This window comes from Pseudophryne corroboree, chromosome 7 (genome assembly GCF_028390025.1).
Source record: "Pseudophryne corroboree isolate aPseCor3 chromosome 7, aPseCor3.hap2, whole genome shotgun sequence".
NCBI classification, from domain to species: Eukaryota; Metazoa; Chordata; class Amphibia; order Anura; family Myobatrachidae; genus Pseudophryne; species Pseudophryne corroboree.
The window spans coordinates 375,015,208-375,040,748 of record NC_086450.1 but is presented as its reverse complement, the minus strand read 5'-3'; the positions used below and the strand labels follow the sequence as shown (position 1 = coordinate 375,040,748).

At 45.2% G+C, this 25,541-nt stretch overlaps 1 protein-coding gene across 8 annotated transcripts in view; it reads right to left on the bottom strand.

Annotated features, from left to right (window-relative positions):
* SUN1 (Sad1 and UNC84 domain containing 1) overlaps nt 1–25,541 on the bottom strand; it is a 224,182-nt gene that overhangs the window by 137,072 nt on the left and 61,569 nt on the right. For 3 of the 8 annotated variants that reach the window (XM_063934523.1, XM_063934525.1, XM_063934526.1), the window contains exon 1: nt 14,777–14,972. The exons of 2 other annotated variants lie outside the window; for them this stretch is intronic. The gene's annotated coding sequence lies outside the window, so the exon portion shown is untranslated. Of the gene's footprint in view, nt 1–14,776; nt 14,974–25,541 lie in introns of those variants that run through there. 3 more of the 8 variants (XM_063934519.1, XM_063934522.1, XM_063934527.1) reach the window with 2 other exon arrangements.

Below are 25,541 nucleotides of genomic sequence, written 5' to 3'. Positions count from 1 at the left end.
AGAAATTGGTAATCCCTGGGCACCCTTCCGCAGTGGTATACTCAGTTTGACTAGGAAAAGTAGTTTTAGAAGGGACCCGTGGTTTAATGAATTTGTGTATTTTATTTGCATTGGGGTTTGCAGTCCCTCGCATCCCTATCTTACAATGCTACATTCAGCGCTTGCCAAGTAAACAGTTACCACTTGTTACATCAGTTTTTCAGTCACTAGACACAACCACATTGTTCTACAACTAGAACATGCTTATGTTCAGGTGACAACTGTTAGGGATCTCCCCCCTTTTTTTTTTCTTCTTCTTTTTTTTTTTTTAATAAAGAATACTATTCAAGTAAAGCAGCAGCATTTTAGGGGTAAACAGTACCTAAAGTATAAAATACAGGCAAAAAAAGAAAACAAAAAAGACAGCTAGTAACACTGCAAGGTTTCTGGTGAGTTAGACTGCACCAGAGCAAGACCAGAATACTTTTTATACGAGGGTGTGGGTATTGAGTTCATATATTCAATTAAAATATAAGTAGTACTTGTATCATTATTTCTATCCCGCTTTCAGGTATAATGGACAGACCATATTATACAGACAGGCGACAGAAGGAACCCAGGATAGGGGGGGGGGGGGGTAAAGAGTAATATTTTGATCTTTATTTTGGCGACTATCACTTTCCAGTATAGGAGGAATACCATTTTATACAATGAACACAAAATGTGCCGCTCTGGAAACAGAGGTAAGAGAAAACTTGCGATGTCGGCACTACAATATACGGCTGATATAGGCAGCCGGACACCACATTACTCCCATAGTGTTACCTATCAATTGGAATCACCTGCACACACAGCTCTGGTTCACGTTTTCCAAAGGCACAGACACATTCTATAGACCCAGGGTGGTCTGGAAAACATGAATTATCCTGGCTGTGAGGACAGAGATTCACAAATTCTGTAATAAAAGACATTACCGTACTACTCTGTCCTCATTTAAAAGTACACCAACATTCTCAAGGCAACTTAGCCAGGTATTACTGCAGCCACATGTCGCCCACCATTCTGGGCACAAGAACTAAATGAAAAGTACTGTACAATGGGGCGAAGCCACAGTCTAACAACTTTGGGTGATTACATGCCAATATTTCCCTTCTCTAGCATTAGAAAGTTGCACTCATGTTGACTAGATCTCGAAAATACAAATCAACTGATATTGAATTCTCACATTGGGTTCGATTCAATTCCCTGACAGTTGAATAGCGCCAGGAGTTGGCTCCCGGCGCTATTCAATACAGCTCAAGTTAAGTCAGCGAAGGCCCGTTGTCCCGGACTTAAAAGGTTGAATTGTCGGGAGAACTGGCACTCTCCGACTTAACTCCCTGCCGCGATGCTGATTCCTGACAGAATCAGCCTCACGCCGGCCGCGTGGCAGCCCTTTTGTCGGATTTCTTCTCTCATCCCCCGGGGGTGAGAGAAGAATTCCCGACAATTGAGGGTCACTTGTCGACTTGTCGCTGTATTGAATAGCGCCGGGCTATACAACTGTCAGTGAATTGAATCGACCCCAATGTACTGTAGCTGGATATTCAACAAACTGCTCTACATAACAGCGTTTAATGCTGTACAAATGAACGAGTGTAATTAAGCGGGTATGGGTCATTAGGTCGACAAGATTTAGGTCAACAGTCATTAGGTCGACCACTGGTCGACAAGCATTAGGTCGACAGGGTGACTAGGTCAACATGGTCATAAGGTCGACATGGAAAAAGGTCGACATGCATTTTTTGTAACTTATTTGGTGGTGTTTTCTTTGTAAAGTGACGGGGAACCCCAATTAATACACCGTGTCCCCTAGCAGGTCACCGTTCCCAATCGTAGTCCACGTGGATCGTAAAGTATGAAAAAGTTCACAAAAATAAAAATAAGAATTTACTTACCGATAATTCTATTTCTCGGAGTCCGTAGTGGATGCTGGGGTTCCTGAAAGGACCATGGGGGATAGCGGCTCCGCAGGAGACAGGGCACAAAAAAGTAAAGCTTTTACCAGATCAGGTGGTGTGCACTGGCTCCTCCCCCTATGACCCTCCTCCAGACTCCAGTTAGGTACTGTGCCCGGACGAGCGTACACAATAAGGGAGGCAATTTGAATCCCGGGTAAGACTCATACCAGCCACACCAATCACACCGTACAACTTGTGATCTAAACCCAGTTAACAGTATGATAATAGAAAGAGCCTCTTAAAGATGGCTCCTTAACAATATAACCCGAATTTGTTAACAATAACTATGTACAGTATTGCAGATAATCCGCACTTGGGATGGGCGCCCAGCATCCACTACGGACTCCGAGAAATAGAATTATCGGTAAGTAAATTCTTATTTTCTCTATCGTCCTAAGTGGATGCTGGGGTTCCTGAAAGGACCATGGGGATTATACCAAAGCTCCCAAACGGGCGGGAGAGTGCGGATGACTCTGCAGCACCGAATGAGAGAATTCCAAGTCCTCTTTTGCCAGGGTATCAAATTTGTAGAATTTTACAAACGTGTTTTCCCCCGACCACGTAGCTGCTCGGCAGAATTGTAATGCCGAGACCCCTCGGGCAGCCGCCCAAGATGAGCCCACCTTCCTTGTGGAATGGGCCTTAACAGATTTAGGCTGTGGCAGGCCTGCCACAGAATGAGCAAGTTGAATTGTGTTACAAATCCAACGAGCAATCGTCTGCTTAGAAGCAGGGGCACCCAACTTGTTGGGTGCATATAGTATCAACAGCGAGTCAGATTTTCTGACTTCAGCCGTCCTTGAAATGTATATTTTTAAGGCTCTGACAACGTCCAACAACTTGGAGTCCTCCAAGTCGCCAGTGGCCGCAGGCACCACAATAGGTTGGTTCAGGTGAAACGCTGATACCACCTTAGGGAGAAAATGCGGACGAGTCCTCAGTTCTGCCCTATCCGAATGGAAGATTAGATAAGGGCTTTTATAAGATAAAGCCGCCAATTCAGATACTCTCCTGGCGGAAGCCAGGGCCAGTAACATAGTCACTTTCCATGTGAGATATTTAAAATCCACCTTTTTCAATGGTTCAAACCAATGGGATTTGAGGAAATCTAAAAATAAGAATTTACTTACCGATAATTCTATTTCTCGGAGTCCGTAGTGGATGCTGGGGTTCCTGAAAGGACCATGGGGAATAGCGGCTCCGCAGGAGACAGGGCACAAAAAAGTAAAGCTTTACTAGGTCAGGTGGTGTGCACTGGCTCCTCCCCCTATGACCCTCCTCCAGACTCCAGTTAGGTACCGTGCCCGGACGAGCATACACAATAAGGGAGGCATTTTGAATCCCGGGTAAGACTCATACCAGCCACACCAATCACACCGTACAACTTGTGATCTAAACCCAGTTAACAGTATGACAACAGAAAGGGCCTCTTAAAGATGGCTCCTTAACAATAACCCGAATTAGGTAACAATAACTATGTACAAGTATTGCAGATAATCCGCACTTGGGATGGGCGCCCAGCATCCACTACGGACTCCGAGAAATAGAATTATCGGTAAGTAAATTCTTATTTTCTCTATCGTCCTAAGTGGATGCTGGGGTTCCTGAAAGGACCATGGGGATTATACCAAAGCTCCCAAACGGGCGGGAGAGTGCGGATGACTCTGCAGCACCGAATGAGAGAACTCCAGGTCCTCCTTTGCCAGGGTATCAAATTTGTAAAATTTTACAAACGTGTTCTCCCCCGACCACGTAGCTGCTCGGCAGAGTTGTAATGCCGAGACCCCTCGGGCAGCCGCCCAAGATGAGCCCACCTTCCTTGTGGAGTGGGCTTTTACAGTTTTAGGCTGTGGCAGGCCTGCCACAGAATGTGCAAGTTGAATTGTGTTACAAATCCAACGAGCAATCGACTGCTTAGAAGCAGGTGCGCCCAACTTGTTGGGTGCATACAATATAAACAGCGAGTCAGATTTTCTGACTCCAGCCGTCCTTGCAATGTATATTTTTAAGGCTCTGACAACGTCCAACAACTTGGAGTCCTCCAAGTCGCTAGTGGCCGCAGGCACCACAATAGGTTGGTTCAGATGAAATGCTGATACCACTTTAGGGAGAAAATGCGGACGAGTCCGCAGTTCTGCCCTATCCGAATGGAAGATTAGATAAGGACTTTTATAAGATAAAGCCGCCAATTCAGATACTCTCCTGGCAGAGGCCAGGGCTAGTAACATAGTCACTTTCAATGTGAGATATTTCAAATCCACCTTTTTCAATGGTTCAAACCAATGGGATTTGAGGAAATCTAAAACTACATTTAGATCCCACGGTGCCACCGGAGGCACCACAGGAGGCTGTATATGCAGTACTCCCTTGACAAAAGTCTGGACCTCAGGGACAGAGGCCAATTCTTTTTGGAAGAATATTGACAGGGCCGAAATTTGAACCTTAATGGATCCCAATTTGAGACCCATAGATAATCCTGATTGCAGGAAATGTAGGAAACGACCCAGTTGGAATTCCTCCGTCGGAACCCTCCGATCCTCGCACCACGCTACATATTTTCGCCAAATGCGGTGATAATGTTTCACGGTGACTTCCTTCCGTGCCTTAATCAAGGTAGGAATGACTTCTTCTGGAATGCCTTTCCCTTTTAGGATCTGGCGTTCAACCGCCATGCCGTCAAACGCAGCCGCGGTAAGTCTTGAAAAAGACAGGGACCCTGCTGTAGCAGGTCCCTTCTCAGAGGTAGAGGCCACGGTTCGTCCGTGAGCATCTCTTGAAGTTCCGGATACCAAGTCCTTCTCGGCCAATCCGGAACCACTAGTATTGTTCTTACTCTTCTTTGCCGTATGATCTTCAATACCTTTGGTATGAGCGGCAGAGGAGGAAACACATACACTGACTGGTACACCCAAGGAGTTACCAGTGCGTCCACAGCTATTGCCTGTGGATCTCTTGACCTGGCGCAATATTTGTCCAGTTTCTTGTTGAGGCGAGACGCCATCATGTCTACAATTGGTCTTTCCCAACGGTCTATTAACATGTTGAAGACTTCTGGATGTAGACCCCACTCTCCCGGATGAAGATCGTGTCTGCTGAGGAAGTCTGCTTCCCAGTTGTCCACGCCCGGGATGAACACTGCTGACAGTGCTATCACGTGATTCTCCGCCCAGCGAAGAATCTTGGCAGCTTCTGCCATTGCACTCCTGCTTCTTGTGCCGCCCTGCCTGTTTACATGGGCGACCGCCGTGATGTTGTCCGACTGAATCAACACCGGCTTTCCTTGCAGGAGAAGTTCCGCCTGGCTTAGAGCATTGTAGATTGCTCTTAGTTCCAGAATGTTTATGTGAAGAGACTTTTCCAGACTCGTCCATACTCCCTGGAAGTTTCTTCCTTGTGTGACTGCTCCCCAGCCTCTCAGGCTGGCGTCCGTGGTCACCAGGATCCAATCCTGAATGCCGAATCTGCGGCCTTCTAATAGGTGAGCCTTCTGCAACCACCACAGAAGTGACACCCTTGTCTTTGGTGACAGGGTTATTCGCAGGTGCATCTGCAGATGCGACCCTGACCATTTGTCCAACAGATCCCTTTGGAATATTCTTGCATGGAATCTGCCGAATGGAATTGCTTCGTAAGAAGCCACCATTTTTCCCAGGACTCTTGTGCATTGATGTACTGACACTTTTCCTGGTTTTAGGAGGTTCCTGACCAGATCGGATAACTCCTTGGCTTTTTCCTCTGGAAGGAAAACCTTTTTCTGAACCGTGTCCAGAATCATTCCTAGGAACAGCAGACGAGTTGTCGGGATTAAATGGGATTTTGGAATATTCAGAATCCACCCGTGTTGTCTTAGCACCTCTTGAGATAGTGCTAAAGCTGTCTCCAGCTGTTCTCTGGACCTTGCCCTTATTAGGAGATCGTCCAAGTATGGGATAACTAATACGCCTTTTCTTCGAAGAAGAATCATCATCTCGGCCATTACCTTGGTAAAGACCCGAGGCGCCGTGGACAATCCGAACGGCAGCGTCTGAAACTGATAGTGACAGTTTTGAACAATGAACCTGAGGTACCCCTGGTGTGCGGGGTAAATCGGAACGTGTAGATACGCATCCTTGATGTCCAAGGATACCATAAAGTCCCCTTCTTCCAGGTTCGCTATCACTGCTCTGAGTGACTCCATCTTGAACTTGAACTTTTTTATGTAGAGGTTCAAGGACTTCAGATTTAGAATAGGCCTTACCGAGCCATCCGGCTTCGGTACCACAAATAGAGTGGAATAATACCCCTTTCCTTGTTGTAATAGGGGTACTTTGACTATCACCTGCTGAGCGTACAGCTTGTGAATGGCTTCCAACACCCTCTCCCTTTCGGAAGAGACGGTTGGTAAGGCAGACTTCAGGAAACGATGAGGAGGATCCGTCTCTAATTCCAACCTGTACCCCTGAGATATTATCTGCAGGATCCAGGGGTCTACCTGCGAGTGAGCCCACTGCGCGCTGTAATTTTTGAGACGGCCCCCCACTGTCCCCGAGTCCGCTTGAGAGGCCCCAGCGTCATGCTGAGGTTTTTGCAGGAGCCGGGGAGGGCTTCTGTTCCTGGGAAGGAGCTGCCTGTTGGTGTCTCTTCCCTCTTCCTCTGCCTCGTGGCAGGTACGACAAGCCCTTTGCTCTCTTATTTTTGTAGGAGCGAAAAGGCTGCGGTTGAAAGGTCGGTGCCTTTCTCTGTTGGGGAGTGACTTGAGGTAAAAAAGTGGATTTCCCGGCAGTAGCCGTGGCCACCAAGTCTGATAGACCAACTCCAAATAACTCCTCCCCTTTATACGGCAAAACCTCCATGTGACGTTTTGAATCCGCATCGCCTGTCCACTGTCGTGTCCATAAGGCTCTTCTGGCTGAAATGGACATAGCACTCACCCGAGATGCCAGTGTGCAAATATCCCTCTGTGCATCACGCATATAGATAAATGCATCCTTTATTTGTTCTAACGACAGTAAAACATTGTCCCTATCTAGGGTATCAATATTTTCAATCAGGGATTCTGACCAAACTACTCCAGCACTGCACATCCAGGCAGTTGCTATAGCTGGTCGTAGTATAACACCTGCATGTGTGTATATATTCTTTTGAATAACTTCCATCTTTCTATCTGATGGATCCTTAAGTGCGGCCGTCTCAGGAGAGGGTAACGCCACTTGTTTGGATAAGCGTGTGAGCGCCTTGTCCACCTTAGGGGGTGTTTCCCAGCGCGCCCTAACCTCTGGCGGGAAAGGGTATAATGCCAATAACTTTTTTGAAATTATCAACTTTTTATCAGGAGCAACCCACGCTTCATCACACACGTCATTTAATTCTTCTGATTCAGGAAAAACTGTTTGTAGTTTTTTCACACCATACATAATACCCTGTTTTACGGTATCTGTAGTATCAGCTAAATGTAACGTCTCCTTCATTGCCAAAATCATATAACGTGTGGCCCTACTGGAAAATACGTTTGAATTTCTACCGTCGTCACTGGAATCAGTGCCCGTGTCTGGGTCTGTGTCGACCGACTGAGGCAAAGGGCGTTTTACAGCCCCTGACGGTGTTTGAGGCGCCTGGACAGGCATTAATTGATTGTCCGGCCGCCTCATGTCCTCAACTGACTGTTTAAGGGAAGATAAACCATCACGTAATTCCACAAATAAAGGCATCCATTCTGGTGTCGACCCCCTGGGGGGTGACATCTGCATATTTGGCAATTGCTCCGCCTCCACACCAATATCGTCCTCATACATGTCGACACCACGTACCGACACACACCGCAAACTCACAGGGAATGCTCTAATGAAGACAGGACCCACTAGCCCTTTTGGGGAGACAGAGGGAGAGTCTGCCAGCACACACCACAAAGCGCTATATATACAAGGGATATCCTTATATTAAGTGCTCCCTTATAGCTGCTTTAATATATATATATATAGCCATTAATGTGCCCCCCCTCTCTGTTTTACCCTGTTTCTGTAGTGCAGTGCAGGGGAGAGACCTGGGAGCCGTTCTGACCAGCGGAGCTGTGACAGAAAATGGCGCCGTGTGCTGAGGAGATAGGCCCCGCCCCTTTTTCGGCGGGTTCTTCTCCCGCTATTTTTCCAGTCAGGCAGGGGTTAAATATCTCCATATAGCCCCTATGGGCTATATGTGAGGTATTTTTAGCCTTGTATAAGGTTTATATTTGCCTCTCAGAGCGCCCCCCCCCAGCGCTCTGCACCCTCAGTGACTGCCCAGTGAAGTGTGCTGAGAGGAAAATGGCGCACAGCTGCAGTGCTGTGCGCTACCTTATGAAGACTGAGGAGTCTTCAGCCGCCGGTTTCCGGACCTCTTCACGCTTCAGCATCTGCAAGGGGGTCGGCGGCGCGGCTCCGGGACCGGACTCCACGGCTGGGCCTGTGTTCGATCCCTCTGGAGCTAATGGTGTCCAGTAGCCAAGCAGCAAATCCACTCTGCATGCAGGTGAGTTTACTACTTTCCCCCTAAGTCCCACGTTGCAGTGATCCTGTTGCCAGCAGGACTCACTGTAAAGAAAAAAAAAACCTAAACTAAACTTTCTCTAAGCAGCTCTTTAGGAGAGCCACCTAGATTGCACCCTTCTCGTTCGGGCACAAAATCTAACTGGAGTCTGGAGGAGGGTCATAGGGGGAGGAGCCAGTGCACACCACCTGACCTAGTAAAGCTTTACTTTTTTGTGCCCTGTCTCCTGCGGAGCCGCTATTCCCCATGGTCCTTTCAGGAACCCCAGCATCCACTTAGGTGCCACCGGAGGCACCACAGGAGGCTGTATATGCAGTACTCCTTTAACAAAAGTCTGTACCTCAGGAACTGAGGCCAATTCTTTTTGGAAGAATATTGACAGGGCCGAAATTTGAACCTTAATAGATCTCAATTTGAGACCCATAGACAATCCTGATTGTAGGAAATGTAGGAAACGACCCAGTTGAAATTCCTCCGTCGGAACACTCCGATCCTCGCACCACGCGACATATTTTCGCCAAATGCGGTGATAATGTTTCGCGGTGACTTCCTTCCTTGCCTTAATCAAGGTAGGAAAGACTTCTTCTGGAATGCCTTTCCCTTTTAGGATCTGGCGTTCAACCGCCATGCCGTCAAACGCAGCCGCGGTAAGTCTTGAAAGAGACAGGGACCCTGTTGTAGCAGGTCCCTTCTCAGAAGTAGAGGGCACGGGTCGTCCGTGACCAACTCTTGAAGTTCCGGGTACCAAGTCCTTCTTGGCCAATCCGGAGCCACTAGTATTGTTCTTACTCCTCTTCACCGTATAATCTTCAATACCTTTGGTATGAGAGGCAGAGGAGGAAACACATATACTGATTTGTACACCCAAGGTGTTACCAGTGCGTCCACAGCTATTGCCTGTGGATCTCTTGACCTGGCGCAATACTTGTCCAGTTTCTTGTTGAGGCGAGACGCCATCATGTCTACCATTGGTCTTTCCCAACAGTTTATTAGCATGTGGAAGACTTCTGGATGAAGACCCCACTCTCCCGGGTGAATATCGTGTCTGCTGAGGAAGTCTGCTTCCCAGTTGTCCACGCCCGGGAAGAACACTGCTGACAGTGCTATTACGTGATTCTCCGCCCAGCGAAGAATCTTGGCAGCTTCTGCCATTGCACTCCTGCTTCTTGTGCCGCCCTGTCTGTTTACATGGGCGACCGCCGTGATGTTGTCCGACTGAATCAACACCGGTTTTCCTTGCAGGAGTGGTTCCGCCTGGCTTAGAGCATTTTAGATTGCTCTTAGTACCAGAATGTTTATGTGAAGAGACTTTTCCAGGTTCGTCCATACCCCCTGGAAGTTTCTTCCTTGTGTGACTGCTCCCCAACCTCTCAGGCTGGCGTCCGTGGTCACCAGGATCAAATCCTGTATGCCGAATCTGCGGCCCTCCAATAGATGAGCCTTTTGCAACCACCACAGAAGATATACCCTTGTCCTTGGCGACAGGGTTATTCGCAGGTGCATCTGAGGATGCGACCCTGACCATTTGTCCAACAGATCCCTTTGGAAAATTCTTGCATGGAATCTGCCGAATGGAATTGCTTCGTAAAAAGCCACCATTTTTCCCAGGACTCTTGTGCATTGATGTACAGACACCTTTCCTGGTTTTAGGAGGTTCCTGACAGGTCGGATAACTCCTTGGCTTTTTCCTCGGGAAGAAAAACCTTTCTGAACCGTGTCCAGAATCATCCATAGGAACAGCAGACGTATCGTCGGAAAACAGCTGCGATTCTTGGAATATTTAGAATCCAGTCGTGCCGTCGAAGAACTACTTTAGATAGTGCTCTTCCGACCTCCAACTGTTCTCTGGAACTTGCCCTTTTCAGGTCGTGCAAGTAAGGGATAATTTAGATGCCTTTTTTCTTTGAAGAAACATCTTTTCGGCCATTACCTTGGTAAAAAGGCCCGGGGTGCCGTGGATAATTCAAACGGCATCGTCTGAAACTGATATTGACAGTTCTGTACCACGAACCAGAGGTACCCTTGATGAGAAGGACAAAATTTGGACATGGAGGTAATCCTTGATGTCCAGGGACACCATATAGTCCCCTTTTTTCCGGTTCGCTATCAATGCTCTGAGTGACTTTATCTCGATTTGAACCTTTTATGTAAGTGTTCAAAACATTTTAGATTTAGACTATGTGTCACCAAGCCGTCTGGCTTCAGTACCACAATATAGTGTGGAAAAATAATACCCTTTTCCTTGTCGTAGGAGGGGTACTTTGATTATCACCTGCTGGATATACAGCTTGTGAATTGTTTCCAATGCTGCCTCCCTGTCGGAGGGAGCCGTTGGTAAAGCAGACTTCAGGAACCTGCGAGGAGAAGATGTCTCGACTCTCCAATCTTTACCCCTGGGATAATACTCGTACGATCTAGGGGTCAACTTGCGAGTGATCCCACTGCGCCCTGAGACTCTTGAGACTACCCCCCCACCTTGAGTCCGCTTGCACGGCCCCAGCGTCATGCTGAGGACTTGGCAGACGCGGTGGAGGGCTTCTTTTCCTGGGAAAGGGCTGCCTGCTGCAGTCTACTTCCCTTACCTCTATGTCTGGGCAGATATGACTGGCCTTTTGCCTGCATGCCCTCATGGGAAAGGAAAGATTGAGGCTGAAAAGACGGTGTCTTTTTTAGCTGAGATGTAACTTGGGGTAAAAAGGTTGGATTTCCAAGCTGTTGCTGTGGTCCCCAGGTCCGATGGACCGACCCCCAAATAACTCCTTCCCTTTATACAGCAATACTTCCATCTGCCGTATGGGATCTGTATCACCTGACCACTGTCGTGTCCCTGACATCTTCTGGGAGATATGGACAACGCACTTATCTTGATGCCAGAGAGCAAATATCCCTCTGTGCATCTCACATACATATATATAGAATGCATCCTATTAAATGCTCTACATGAATAAAATATTTTCAGTCAGGGAATCCGACCAAGCCAACCCAGCACTGCATCTCCAGGCTGATGGCGATCGCTGGTCGCAGTATAACCACCGTATGTGTGTATATACTTTTTAGGATATTTTTCCAGCTTCCTATCAGCTGGCTCCTTGAGGGCGGCCGTATCTGGAGACGGTAACGCCACTTGATAAGCGTGTGAGCGCCTTATCACCCTAAGGGGTGTTTCCCAACGTACCCTAATTTCTGGCGGGAAAGGGTATAACGCCAATATTTGCTATCGGGGTAACCCTACGCATCATCACACACTTCATTTTATTTTATCTGATTCAGGAAAAACTACAGGTAGTTTTTTCACTCCCACATAATACCCTTTCTTGTGGTACTTGTAGTATCAGAAACACGTAACACCTCCTTCATTGCCCTTAACGTGTGGCCCTAATGAGAAATACGTTTGTTTATTCACCGTCGACACTGTATTCAGTGTCCGTGTCTGTGTCTGTGTCGACCGACTGAGGTAAATGGGCGTTTTTAAAACCCCTGACGGTGTTTCTGAGACGCCTGGACCGGTCCTAATAGATTGTCGGCCGTCTCATGTCGTCAACCGACCTTGCAGCGTGTTGACATTCTCACGTAATTCTCTAAATAAGCCATCCATTCCGGTGTCGACTCCCTAGAGAGTGACATCACCATTACAGGCAATTTCTCCGCCTCCTCACCAACATCGTCCTCATACATGTCGACACACACGTACCGACACACAGCACACACACCGGGAATGCTCTGACAGAGGACAGGACCCACTAGCCCTTTGGGGAGACAGAGGGAGAGTCTGCCAGCACACACCAAAAACGCTATAATTATATAGGGACAACCTTATATAAGTGTTTCTCCCTTATAGCATCTTTTATATATATACAATATCGCCAAAATCAGTGCCCCCCCTCTCTGTTTTAACCCTGTTTCTGTAGTGCAGTGCAGGGGAGAGCCTGGGAGCCTTCTCTCCAGCTTTTCTGTGAGAGAAAATGGCGCTGTGTGCTGAGGAGATAGGCCCCGCCCCTTTTTCGGCGGGCTCGTCTCCCGCTATTTTTGAAGTTAGGCAGGGGTTAAATATCTCCATATAGCCTCTGTGGGCTATATGTGAGGTATTTTTTGCCTCTAATAAGGTTTTTATTTGCCTCTCAGAGCGCCCCCCCCCAGCGCTCTGCACCCTCAGTGACTGTTGTGTGAAGTGTGCTGAGAGGAAAATGGCGCACAGCTGCAGTGCTGTGCGCTACCTTAAGAAGACTGAGGAGTCTTCAGCCGCCGATTTTGGACCTCTTCTCTCTTCAGCGTCTGCAAGGGGGCCGGCGGCGCGGCTCCGGTGACCATCCAGGCTGTACCTGTGATCGTCCCTCTGGAGCTAGTGTCCAGTAGCCAAGCAGCAAATCCACTCTGCACGCAGGTGAGTTCACTACTTCTCCCCTAAGTCCCTCGTTGCAGTGATCCTGTTGCCAGCAGGACTCACTGTAAAGTAAAAAACCTAAGCTAAACTTTCTCTAAGCAGCTCTTTAGGAGAGCCACCTAGATTGCACCCTTCTCGTTCGGGCACAAAATCTAACTGGAGTCTGGAGGAGGGTCATAGGGGGAGGAGCCAGTGCACACCACCTGATCTGGTAAAAGCTTTACTTTTTTGTGCCCTGTCTCCTGCGGAGCCGCTATCCCCCATGGTCCTTTCAGGAACCCCAGCATCCACTTAGGACGATAGAGAAAAATAAAATAAAATTCATGTCGACCTTTTTCCATGTCGACCTTGTTCATGTCGATCTAATGACCATGTCGACCAATAGTGGTCGATCTAATGACTGTCTTGTCGACCTAATGACCGTAAGCCAAGTGGCAGACACCAGTTACTATTAATAAAACTGTAGGCAGAGGAACACATGCATAAATATAGATACATAAAAAAAACCATTGTATTTTTAGCGTGCTGGATATTAGAGCCTTTCCAATAACAATAATCAGCAGCACAACGCTGAAAACAAACAGATGAGCCAGAGCTACAAGGGGCTGGGTGTATACATTCACCTACATGTTCCCCAATACAATATAGCCCACCACAGACCTTTTCTTCAGGAGCATATATCAGCATGTGTCTCTCTGGCTACATACAGCTGTACACTTCACATCACAGCCAGTCCATCACAAACCATTGCTGGAAACTATTCGTATCTATGGTAAATACAACACATCCTGGCTGTCAAGGGCATGGACAGTCAATCTTTCCATGGCTGGAGGAGAACGTGGGCCACTGCAAATCCCCAACAGCACTAATAAGCACCCGCAGCACAACCTATGCAAAGCTGCAGTCAATGGGAAAAACATCAATTTGGCAGCTTTGTTGGCAAGCAGAGAAAGGGTTAATTAGTGCAGAAGGCTTACACAATTAGGACAGGCGACTTAGTGTCAAAATCCACTCAGGAGGAGGTGGAGAGTAAAAGGAATTGCTCACAGCAGGGAGTCAATGGACACTAGAAAATCTCTGTTTTGTGCCCGTGACTTGCAGCAGCAACCACACTGACATCTGCTTGTGTACAGAGCGGCTTCACGGCACATGTTGCCTCACAATGACAACTGTGCCGGACACACAAGGAGCTCTTTATACACACAGCAGAAGATACCACTGTATTTTCTGGCCACAGCTGCCAGTCTTGGTTTAACCCTTCAATTCTCACGCACAGAACTGTCGGAGTTAATGACCACGCTTGTGCAGTTGGGTGTGTACATAAGCAGGTGTGCTTGTGTTTCCACCAGAAAGTGATAGAAGTTTCCTTTGATTTAGATTTACAGGGATTTATGTTTGCGCATTAAAATAGCTGCACCTATGTTTAATATGGTTACCTGTGTGAACTTTTGATTTGGAACAAAAGCTTAGAGATACAAAATCCACATAGCAAAATAATAAAAAAAAACAACAACTTCACATTAGTCACAATTATAAACTGCATTGCTACAACCATAAACACAATAAAACGCTATGACAAACATTAAAAGGTTCATGTGTGACGTAAATAATGCCTCACAAGTAATTCTATCTATCTCGCAGACGACTGCTATATAAAACACACACCTGTCACAATTTAGGATTCCTGTTACTTTAAGCAGAAACTGCATTTGCTACTCGTGGACATTCTCAGGCCTCTTGTCTGGAAAAATGAACAGCACTGGAGCTTTTAAATATAAAAGGCTTTGCAGAACGTAGCAGAACCAGCATAGCAACACGGAGAGACCATTCAACTATTTATAACTTGCTAGGAACAAGCTGGAGAAAGCACATCAAGCACAACACTGAACTGAGAGCAGGAAACAGGCAGGCAAACCTAGAATTCCAAGTTCCCGAAGCCACAGTGTCTCATATCCTCGAGACGGAGGAGCTGCTATATCCCATGTCCTTTCATTTCCAGCTGGAGCTGTCTGCAAAAGGGGAAGTTTGCAAGTTGACAGGATTTGTTATTCCACACTGCTGCAAGATCCCAAAATGGCTTCCCTGCCTCAACAAAGCCTGAAGGATCAGCCTAGTGTGCTACACCCACTCCACAGCTTGGCCGTCTGTCTCAGCCGCACTTCAAACCTATTGGAGGACTGGGAAACAAGACAACCCACAGGATTAACTCCAAACATGCCGTGCACAACAGAAAGGAACTATGTAATCTTTACTCCTGCCTGCATGAAGATCATTTGACTCTTTACTTTGAGGAATTTATAACACTAGATTACAGGCAGTAGAATGTTCTCAACTATGTGCGATGTGTGCACTTCAAGTTAACCTTAGTAAACTATATACGTGAATTACTACACAGCCCAGGTTAGATGTCAGCGTGTTTCAGAGCTCCAGGAACTGGGAACTCAAAAAAAAAAAAAAAAAAAAAGGCACTTTTTAAAAAGATTTTACTATCCATCTTTTTAATCAAACACAAATTTCTGATCTGGAAATCTAAAAATGAGAGAGCAAAAACCTAATATCCCTACCAAGTAGTGAATTTTAAAATACAGAAGAAAAAAAAAAAAAAAGAAAAAAAAAAAAAACCACCCAGCCACCCTGTTAGCGGTTATTGATCTGTCCCCACATATTTCCCGCAATTACCTTCTGCCCCCTGTATAGATCCACTGCCTATTTCAGGACATACTACATACAAAAATATAGAAATACTTGTACTTCATGGGACCTTGTGGCATTAATCCAGACTCTCACTGCACGGGTCAGAGCAGCATTTCCTGACCCGGCAATTAGATCACATACTGTATACAAGAGCTTGTCTGCAAATGAACATCTGTCCAAGCCTGTACTAATCCATGTCACAGACATTGTGGTGGCCAAGTGTTCTGTGTACAGAGAGAGAGAGAGAGAGAGAGAGAGAGAGAAAGATGCAGGATCCTACATCCGCACACACTGCAGGAGCTATAGGAATTACCACTAAAATGTACAGGCTACTTTATTACAACACGTTCCCCAGGCTATGGAACACAACTTTACTACAAGCACATGTGCAAAGCATAGCGTTTTCAATCAAACCCCCCCCACCCAAAAAAAAAACAACATACTTCATAATCTATAACAGGGATACGACTATTCTCACTGTCTACTGTACATTTACAAGAAGAGTTTAGATCAGAAATCACCTGGTCTGTAGGTCCCTGGTGGTGACTTTCCGCTGCCCCAGGGACTGTGTGTTTGATATTACAGGTTGAGTATCCCATATCCAAATATCCGAAATACGGAATATTCCGAAATACGGACTTTTTGAGTGAGATAGTGAAACCTTTGTTTTCTGATGGCTCAATGTACACAAACTTTGTTTAATACACAGTTATTAAAAATGTTGTATTAAATGACCTTCAGGCTATGTGTATAAGTTGTACCGTATATACTCGAGTATAAGCCGACTTTTTCAGCACTTTTTTTTGTGCTGAAAAAGCCACCTCGGCTTATACTCGAGTCAGTGCAGGCAGAGGCAGAGCAGTGTGAAGGAGGGACATGGAGCGCACAGCGCGCGGCGCTCCTGTGTCCCTCCTGCATCTCCGGCGGCAGCAGCGGCGGTTCTATTACAGGAAATACCCGTTCGTGACCTCTGATCACGAACCGGCACTTCCTATAATAGACCCGCCGCGGCCGCCGAAGATGCAGGAGGGACACAGGAGAGCCGCGCACGCTGTGTGCTTCGTGTCCCTCCAGAAGACAGCGCGGGATCGACGGAGGGGTAAGTCACAGCACTGTGGGGCATACCTGGCACTTGGGGAGGGAACGTATCTGGCAGCACTGTGGGGGCATATCTGGCAGCACTGTGGGGGCATATCTGGCAGCACTGTGGGGGCATAACTGGCAGCACTGTGGGGGCATAACTGGCAGCACTGTGGGGGCATATCTGGCAGCACTGTGGGGGCATATCTGGCAGCACTGTGGGGGCATATCTGGCAGCACTGTGGGGGCATATCTGGCAGCACTGTGGGGGCATATCTGGCAGCACTGTGGGGGCATATCTGGCAGCACTGTGGGGGCATATCTGGCAGCACTGTGGGGGCATATCTGGCAGCACTGTGGGGGCATATCTGGCAGCACTGTGGGGGCATAACTGGCAGCACTGTGGGGGCATATCTGGCAGCACTGTGGGGGCATATCTGGCAGCACTGTGGGGGCATAACTGGCAGCACTGTGGGGGCATATCTGGCAGCACTGTGGGGGCATATCTGGCAGCACTGTGGGGGCATAACTGGCAGCACTGTGGGGGCATATCTGGCAGCACTGTGGGGGCATATCTGGCACTATGAGGGCATATCTGGCACTGAGGGCTGTGTACGGCTAGAGCTGCATTTCCCACCCTAGGCTTATACTCGAGTCAATAAGTTTTCCCAGGTTTTTGTGGTAGAATTAGGTGCCTCGGCTTATATTCGGGTCGACTTATACTCGAGTATATACGGTATATGAAACATAAATGAATTGTGTGAATGTAGACACACTTTGTTTAATGCACAAAGTTATCAAAAATATTGGCTAAAATGACCTTCAGGCTGTGTGTATAAGGTGTATATGAACCATAAATGCATTCTGTGCTTAGATTTAGGTCCCATCACCATGATCTCTCATTATGGTATGTAATTATTCCAAAATACAGAAAAATCCCATATCCAAAATACCTCTGGTCCCAAGCATTTTGGATAAGGGATACTCAACCTGTACCATGTCAATGCTCAATGGGAAGCCAATTACGTGGTTAATGACCTTTTAATGAGTGTGGGTGGAAGGATGGAAAACTACAGATACCCACACACTGATACAGCAGGAGCGGGGCCACCTGCTGCACTCTGATCCATCACCTGTGGTCCCAATAAGTTCTTCGTTTAGGTGTGTACAGCAAACTGATCACCCAGGAGTCACAGACTTGTCATAGCTGTTTATTACAGTGTATAACTTGTTGAATATACAATAAAAGGCCTGCTTTTATTTATAATACATATTGGGTTCTGTGATTCAATGTATGATTCAATCTTTTTACTGCAGTTAAAAGGTAATGTGTGGCCCTTTTGAAGATAACATGGCTGTACATGAGGCCCTTACAGTGCAGCTGGTCATTTATCAATGACATACAGTACATACTATATAGTTCCCGTAAATTGCATTACTTTCGAAGCACTGAAAGCTTTCACGCATTAGAACCAGTTTAATAAAAGAGTTGCATGCAGCAACTGAAAACATGGAGCACACCACAACCAGAATTGTAGCGGACACTGAAAGGTCTCTAACCTTTTCAGCCAGTTATGGAATTATTGGATTTAAAACAGTAAGAAATCAACCCCACAGACAGATAAGAGTACAGATAAGGAGATTGTACCATCTTGAGTTAGGGAAACAAGAATGTATACTAAATCGCACAACGCATCTCACAGCAGAAAATAAAAATGTACTGCAATGTCTAAGATGATTGTTACACAGAAACATACATGGGGAGAATTCAATTGCGGTTTACTTTCCACGCTGCTACGACTAGGGGGCACAAAATGGAGCATTTCAATTGTTGCTCCGTTTAGATGCCTGGCAGCTGCAGGGATGACATTTCTACTTGTAGCCTTCTGAGGTGCGAGAAGAAATGTGTGCTAAGTGGACACTTTGGGCATCCAAACGGGAGTTTGGATGCCCAAAGCAGGACTTGACACTAATTTTGCCGCTTTATGCGGCTAAACTGTCTGTTCGGGAACAAGCGGCTAAACTGCTGCTTGGACACAACATGCATGTGTGCCCAAACTACAATTCAATCGTGACAATTGTTTGGGCCTCTAAACAGCCTCTTATACACAGTATTTTTAGACACCCAAAACAACTGAATTCCCCCTATAGAGACTGACAGCAGATAAGAACCACTTGGCCCATCTAGTCTGCCCTAAACACATGCACACAGACACTAGCCAATTAACCTACCAGTATATTTTTGGATTGTGGGAGGAAACCAGAGGACCCGGAGGAAACCCATGCAAGCACCGGTACAAACTATACAAACTCCACACAGTTAGGACCATGGTGAAAAATGAACCCATAAACGCAGTGCTGTGAGTCACTAACTCTAACCATTACACAATCCGTACTACCTTGTTTATGGAGACTCAAACATGTAAGCAAAACAACTTATCCATTTGTTTTGGGGGTCATAGAATGGCTGGACAAATTACGCAAAAAAAAAAAAAAAAAAGACAACTATACTTTACAGTTTAATCATGTAAAGTATAATGAGATCCCGGCACGGCTTTGTCAGCGAATGCCAATACTCGCAGTGTGTTTAGGCGCAATGGGCATTCTCAGACATAAATGCTATTTGCGCAGCACTAAGCACAAAACAGCATCGCAGCACTAGTTTTGTTGGATGTCTGCTAGTCGGACTAAATAGCAAACTGAATTAAACAGCGGAGGGACCTCCTTCCTGGTGCTAATTAATTCACCTTCAATTGAATCAAGCCCATAGTGTTTTCATGGTTTGTCAATTTAATTTAGGACTATGCATATAAAGCAGGAGTAGCGAAGATGAAATTGACTTTATACCTGAGCCACAGTGCACCATTCGTCGTAAGTCCTTAAATATTAGATCAGATTGTGCCATCCATTTGCCTACGTTATTATACCAGCTTATGTTAATATAAATATACTACCCTTGCACACCACACATATCATCCACTTAACATACAAATACATACGTGTCCTCCCACAATCCACCACCCATATGCTCAACATGAAGGGTATGCCATATACGAAGTCATGCGCCAACATATACTGTATAAACATCCCCCTACTTTCCCATAACTTGATCAACCGCTTTCATCCATTGTCAGCCTTGGATAGCATGGTTACAAAGCAAGGCGATTGTCGGGGATGTTTCTAGCTATTCTGGCTCCCACTGCAAACAGTAACAAAATGTTGCTCCATGAGCAATTTAGAAATAAAACATGTGCGCGTCTTTGGTGTGTCCTCACTGCAAGGTGGCGTGGAATTGCAAGAAAAGACTACCTTACACCCCGGTTTTTCAACCTGCACCCCCAGACATTGGTCACCGCAGGGAAAAAAAAAATCCTGATTCATGCCCCCTACATTATTTGTAATTTTCCCTCCTTATAGTAATGCCTATTAACACATTATGCACCATACTGTAATGCCCGTCTCCATATTATGCCCCTACAGTTATGCCAGTCATATTATGCCCCCACACAGTAATAATGCTTCATTAGTTAGAATAATTAATCCTCAGGTAATGCCTTGGTTATACTACTTACAATCAGCGATTGTAATACATGGGATTGTAATAGTGGATGGTGACAACCTGCTTGTTGTCAGGTGTTATTATGAGACAGTTTCATACAGTTATCAGCACCTTGATGCCTCTGCCTGAAAGCCACCCACACCCACCCTCCCGGTAGGTCGGTTTCCACTGAAGACGGGCTGGTACAAAAAAACATTTGAGGACGGTGTTTCTTGAAGGCAAACACATAACCGTGAGATACCGCTTCTTGCACCCAGGCATCTGTGGTGGACTGCTGCCAGATCTGTGCAAAATGAAGACGTCTAACTCCCTCCCTGGGATCCCCCAGGTGGAGGCCCGCACCATCAGGCTGATAGTTTATCTTCTGGCTTGGAAACCGGCCCTCTGGTAGCCCAATGCTTTTTAGTCTTACCAGACTTGTCAGATTGAGACAGTTTGCCATACCCCTTTCCTTTAGCTTTTCCTCGAGTCTGAAAAACTGGAAATCTAGTCTTGGATTTGTGTGTGGAAGGAAACTTAACTTTCTTGGAGTCTGCCTCTGACTCCAAAATACTGTCTAATTCTTTACCAAAAAGAATATCTCCAGTAAAAGGCAAAGACTCCAGAACCTTCTTGGAATCTGAGTCAACTTTCCATGTACGTAGCCAAACTGCTCCGCGAGCTGCTACTGCTGAGGCTGATGCCCGAGAGGCAATTGTTCCCATATCCAAGGCTGCTTCTTCCATAAAAATAGCTGCTTGTTTTATATGTGCAATATGGGATTTTTGCTCTCTAAATGCCAATGAAAGATCATCCTCCAATGCATTAGTCCAGGCTGCCACTGCTTTTGCCATCCAGGCTGAAGTCATGGCTTGTCTTACGATTGCCCCAGACAAGGAGAAAAGGGTTTTTAAAAACCCATCTATTTTCCTATCTGTGACATTATTTAATGCTGTTGAAGGCAGAAGTAATGTATATTTTCACACCAATCGAATGACATGCGTATCTACTTTGGGAGCCACCTCCCTTTTTAAATAGTCCCCAGCTGGGTGAGGATATTGGGAATGTCAATTCTTTGGAATTCTAAACTTCTTACTGGGTGTTACCCAAGCCTCTCGCATAATTTCTGTCAGCTGCCCAGACCCAGGAAATTCAGTCCTGACTGTTTTGGGACATTTAAACACAGGTGCCTTAGATTTTAACAAAGGCTCTGCTGCTTCTGCTAAGGATAGAATGGCTTTCATAGCACTAATTAGGTCAGGTATGTCCACTGAGCTGCCTTCATCCTTGTCTCTGTATGCAGACCCAGAGTGTGATGAGTCCTCATCCTCCGACGAGTCCCCATCTGAAACGTGTAGACTGTAAAGAGGTTGTTTCATGTCTATTTGATTTACCTTCCACCGGCCTTTCAGCATGTTTTTGTTGAAAGGCTTCAGATTCCTGGACTGGATGCGATAAACCACAGGGGGAATGTTGCATGTAAGGGTTAATAGGATAACCTATCCTGGTATAGGAGCTGGCATTATCCGCTCAGCTATACTGGATAATGTCTGTGCAAAAGTAGCCCATGGGGCTTTCAACTTGAACATGTGCCTGCCTTGGATTATTAAGGAGGCTTTGGTGAAAACTAAAACAATTTGCACATAATCCATTTTAAGGGTTCTTGAGAGGTTAACCTAGCTTTGCAAGACAAACATGAAATCAGTGTTGGTGCTTCTGTGGAGAGTGTATCCTCCTCACCCTTGCCTCTCTGACATGATAGACAAATCACACACCTGTACAGTGTTAACTACAGAATTTGTGACTGAAATCACTTTAAAACTTGTTAAAAGTGACATACAATCCGATCCCTCCCTGCTTTGCACCAACATTGAGGATCGGAATACACAGAAAAACTGACAAATAGTAAAGTCAGCAATCACACTAGCAATCAGTCACAGGTTATACATTTAGGCCAGTCATTTTAGGTGAACAAAAGGTTAAACATCAAACTAATTGTAAAAGAAATAAAGTAAAGGTTTTTTAGACTTGGAATAATATCCCCAACATATCAAAAGTCTAGAAAAATCTAAGTATGGGAACGACACCATATTGGCCGCCATCTTGAATTTACTCTCGAAATCTATAAAATGCATTTGTTAGCTCTAAACTATATGCTGCCATATTTTGCAGCATCAGGCACAATTTGTACACAAGCAGAGTGTATGTACACCTCCAAAAGATGCAACAGTTTAAGTAGTATCACCCAATCGTGTACAGCAAGTTCCTAAAAGGTCTACATGTTGTTCGACGTAGTAACGTGTATTGGGCAGGTCTTTCCAGTGATCTTATCATTGAACAGGCACTGATGAGAAGCATCAAATGTACAGGAGGGTTAACTAGAGGGAGTGGAATGACAGAAGCACAGTGACAAGTATGGGTTCAATCCATGATTCCATGCACAGAGGTCAACAATGCTATGCAAGACTTTACTACTGTCATGTATAATACAAGTGAACAACACAAAGAAGCTTCATACACCAGACAGACAAGAGACTGCTTAGACACCAGGAAAATCTTGACATTTCTATTGTATAGAAGTCAATTCACTACTGATGAACCTTTGCGCAGTTTGACATCAGGAGTGGTTTCTCATGATACAGGTTGAGTATCCCATATCCAAATATTCCGAAATACGGAATATTCCGAAATACGGACTTTTTTGAGTGAGATAGTGAAACCTTTGTTTTTTGATGACTCAATGTACATAAATTTTGTTTAATACACAAAGTTATTCAAAATATTGTATTAAATGACCTTCAGGCTGTGTGTATAAGGTGTATATGAAACATAAATGATTTGTGTGAATGTATACACACTTTGTTTAATGCACAAAGTTATAAAAAATATTGGCTAAAATTACCTTCAGGCTGTGTGTATAAGGTTTATATATAACATAAATACATTCTGTGCTTAGACTTAGGTCCCATCACCTTGATATCTCATTATGGTATGCAATTATTCCAAAATACGGAAAAATCCCATATCCAAAATACCTCTGGTCCCAAGCATTTTGGATAAGGGATACTCAACCTGTAATGTCAACGTTGACAAAGCAAAAGAAGCTAGCGATATAATTCTCCAGTCCATGCATGGTCAGAACATTTGGAACTATTCATTCAAACAAAATTTACAGGCTGTTACAATGGGATCAAAGAATATTACAGTAGGTCAAGATGTCAATATTGACTCACAATTGCTATTACAAAGACTTGCTTTTGTTTCTGAACAACAGGACATAGATAAGAGGGGCATATTCAATTATGAACTTTGTAGCTATCCAGCAGCTTTGTTTGCTGATTCAGTCCTCCCAAGAAAAGCAAATAAATTGGCTCTGGCCAATGCCATGTGGGTCAAGGTGGAGAAATGTCAGATAGCTGTAGCAGAAACACCACTTTCTGATCCACTCTATGCACTCGATGGAGGTGCTTTAGTGCATCGGTTATCATGGTCGGTTGGTATGCAGTTCTCAGACATCTGTAATAGCTATACAAACCACGTTCTTACAAGGTATGGTAAATCGGTTGTGATTGTGTTTGATGGATATTTGGATGGTCCTTCCATTAAGGACGCCACTCACATTAGAAGTAGTGATGGTAAAAGCTCCCATAACGTTTTATTTTCTATGGAAATGAAACAGACAATGAAGAAGGATATTTTTCTGTCAAACAAAACGAATAAGCAGCGTTTTTTTGATGATGCTTAGTGAAAGCTTTGAAAGTGTTGGATGTCAGACAATACATGCACGTGTAGATGCAGACCTTCTGATCACCCAGACAGCAGTTGGTGCGTCTGAACAAAGATGTTGTCATTGCAGACAATACGGATGTCCTGATACTCCTGTGTTTCTGTCAAAATGGAGAATAAAAAAGTAATATTCAAACCATAACCAAAGCGTTGTGCAACCAACATCCGACAATGGAACATTCAAACTACAAAGTCACCATTGGGATTAAAGGTCTGCAACGGCTTGCTTTTTATTCACGCCATTTTGGGGTGTGACACCACGTCACAGTTGTTTGGGATTGACAAAGGCATAACGAAGATCATGAAAAATACATCATTTATGGAGTATGCTGAGGAATCCAACAATGCAAAAAGTCTGAAAGAAGACCTAATTACTGCCGGGGAAAATGCTATTGGTGCCATGTATGGAGAAAAGACATCTGATACCTTGGATGAACTACGATACAGATGTTTCCATAAAAGGTGGCTAACAAAAATATAGTTCAAGCACAGTCACTTCCACCAACTTCAGCTGCTGCTAAATTCCTTAACTTACGGGTCTACTACCAAGTTCAGGATTGGAAAGGTAATACATCTCTTCTACCTGATTGGGGTTGGCAATTACAGGGTGGTCAACTCCTACCAGTAACTCCCTGACCTTCAACCAGCACCACCAGTTCTGCTTGATATCATAATATGTAAATGTAAGACAAATTGTAGTACTTCAAGGTTCTCATGCAGAAAACATGGTTTGGAATGTTCATCTGCTTGCAGTGGATGTCACAGTATACTCTGCAGTAACTCCAATATAGAAGAAGTATACGACTATGGTGTTTCTGATGGAGAGTAATACATGTTGGAAATGGCAGTAATGTTTCAATTGTGTTAGTAGTTTTTCCAAAGAGTGTACAGTAATGTAAACAATTTTGTACAAGTTTTACAAAGTTTTTTCCAAACCTTACACTGTATCATTATAATGTTCATAACTTGACTACCTTTATTATTAACATTTTGTAATAATAGGATTTTAATTACCTACTGGTAAATCCTTTTCTCGTAGTCCGTAGAGGATACTGGGGATCCAGATAGTACCATGGGGTATAGACGGGTCCACTATAAGCCATGGACACTAAGAATTTGATAGTGTGGAATGGCTGCTCCCTCTATGCCCCTCCTACCAATCTCAGTCTAGGAAACTGTGCCCGAGACGGACATACTTTGAGAGAAGGATAGATAAGGGACAGTGGTGAGATTCCGAACCAGCACACACAGAACAAGAGGAAAGCTAAGCTAACCAAACTTGAAACCAGGAACAGTAACAGCTGAACCAAAGAATACTTAACCAAATAAAAGTGCAGGAAGAACGAAGCACCGGTAGGGTGCCCAGTATCCTCTACAGATTATGAGAAAAGGATTTACCAGTAGGTAATTAAAATCCTATTTTCTCTTACGTCCTAGAGGATACTGGGGTTCCATTTAGTACCATGGGGAAGTACCAAAACTCCCAAACTGGGTGGGAGAGTGCTGAGGTTCCTGCAGAATGGATTGACCAAACTGAAGGTCGTCAGAGCCAAAGTATCGAACTTGTAAAACTTAGCAAACG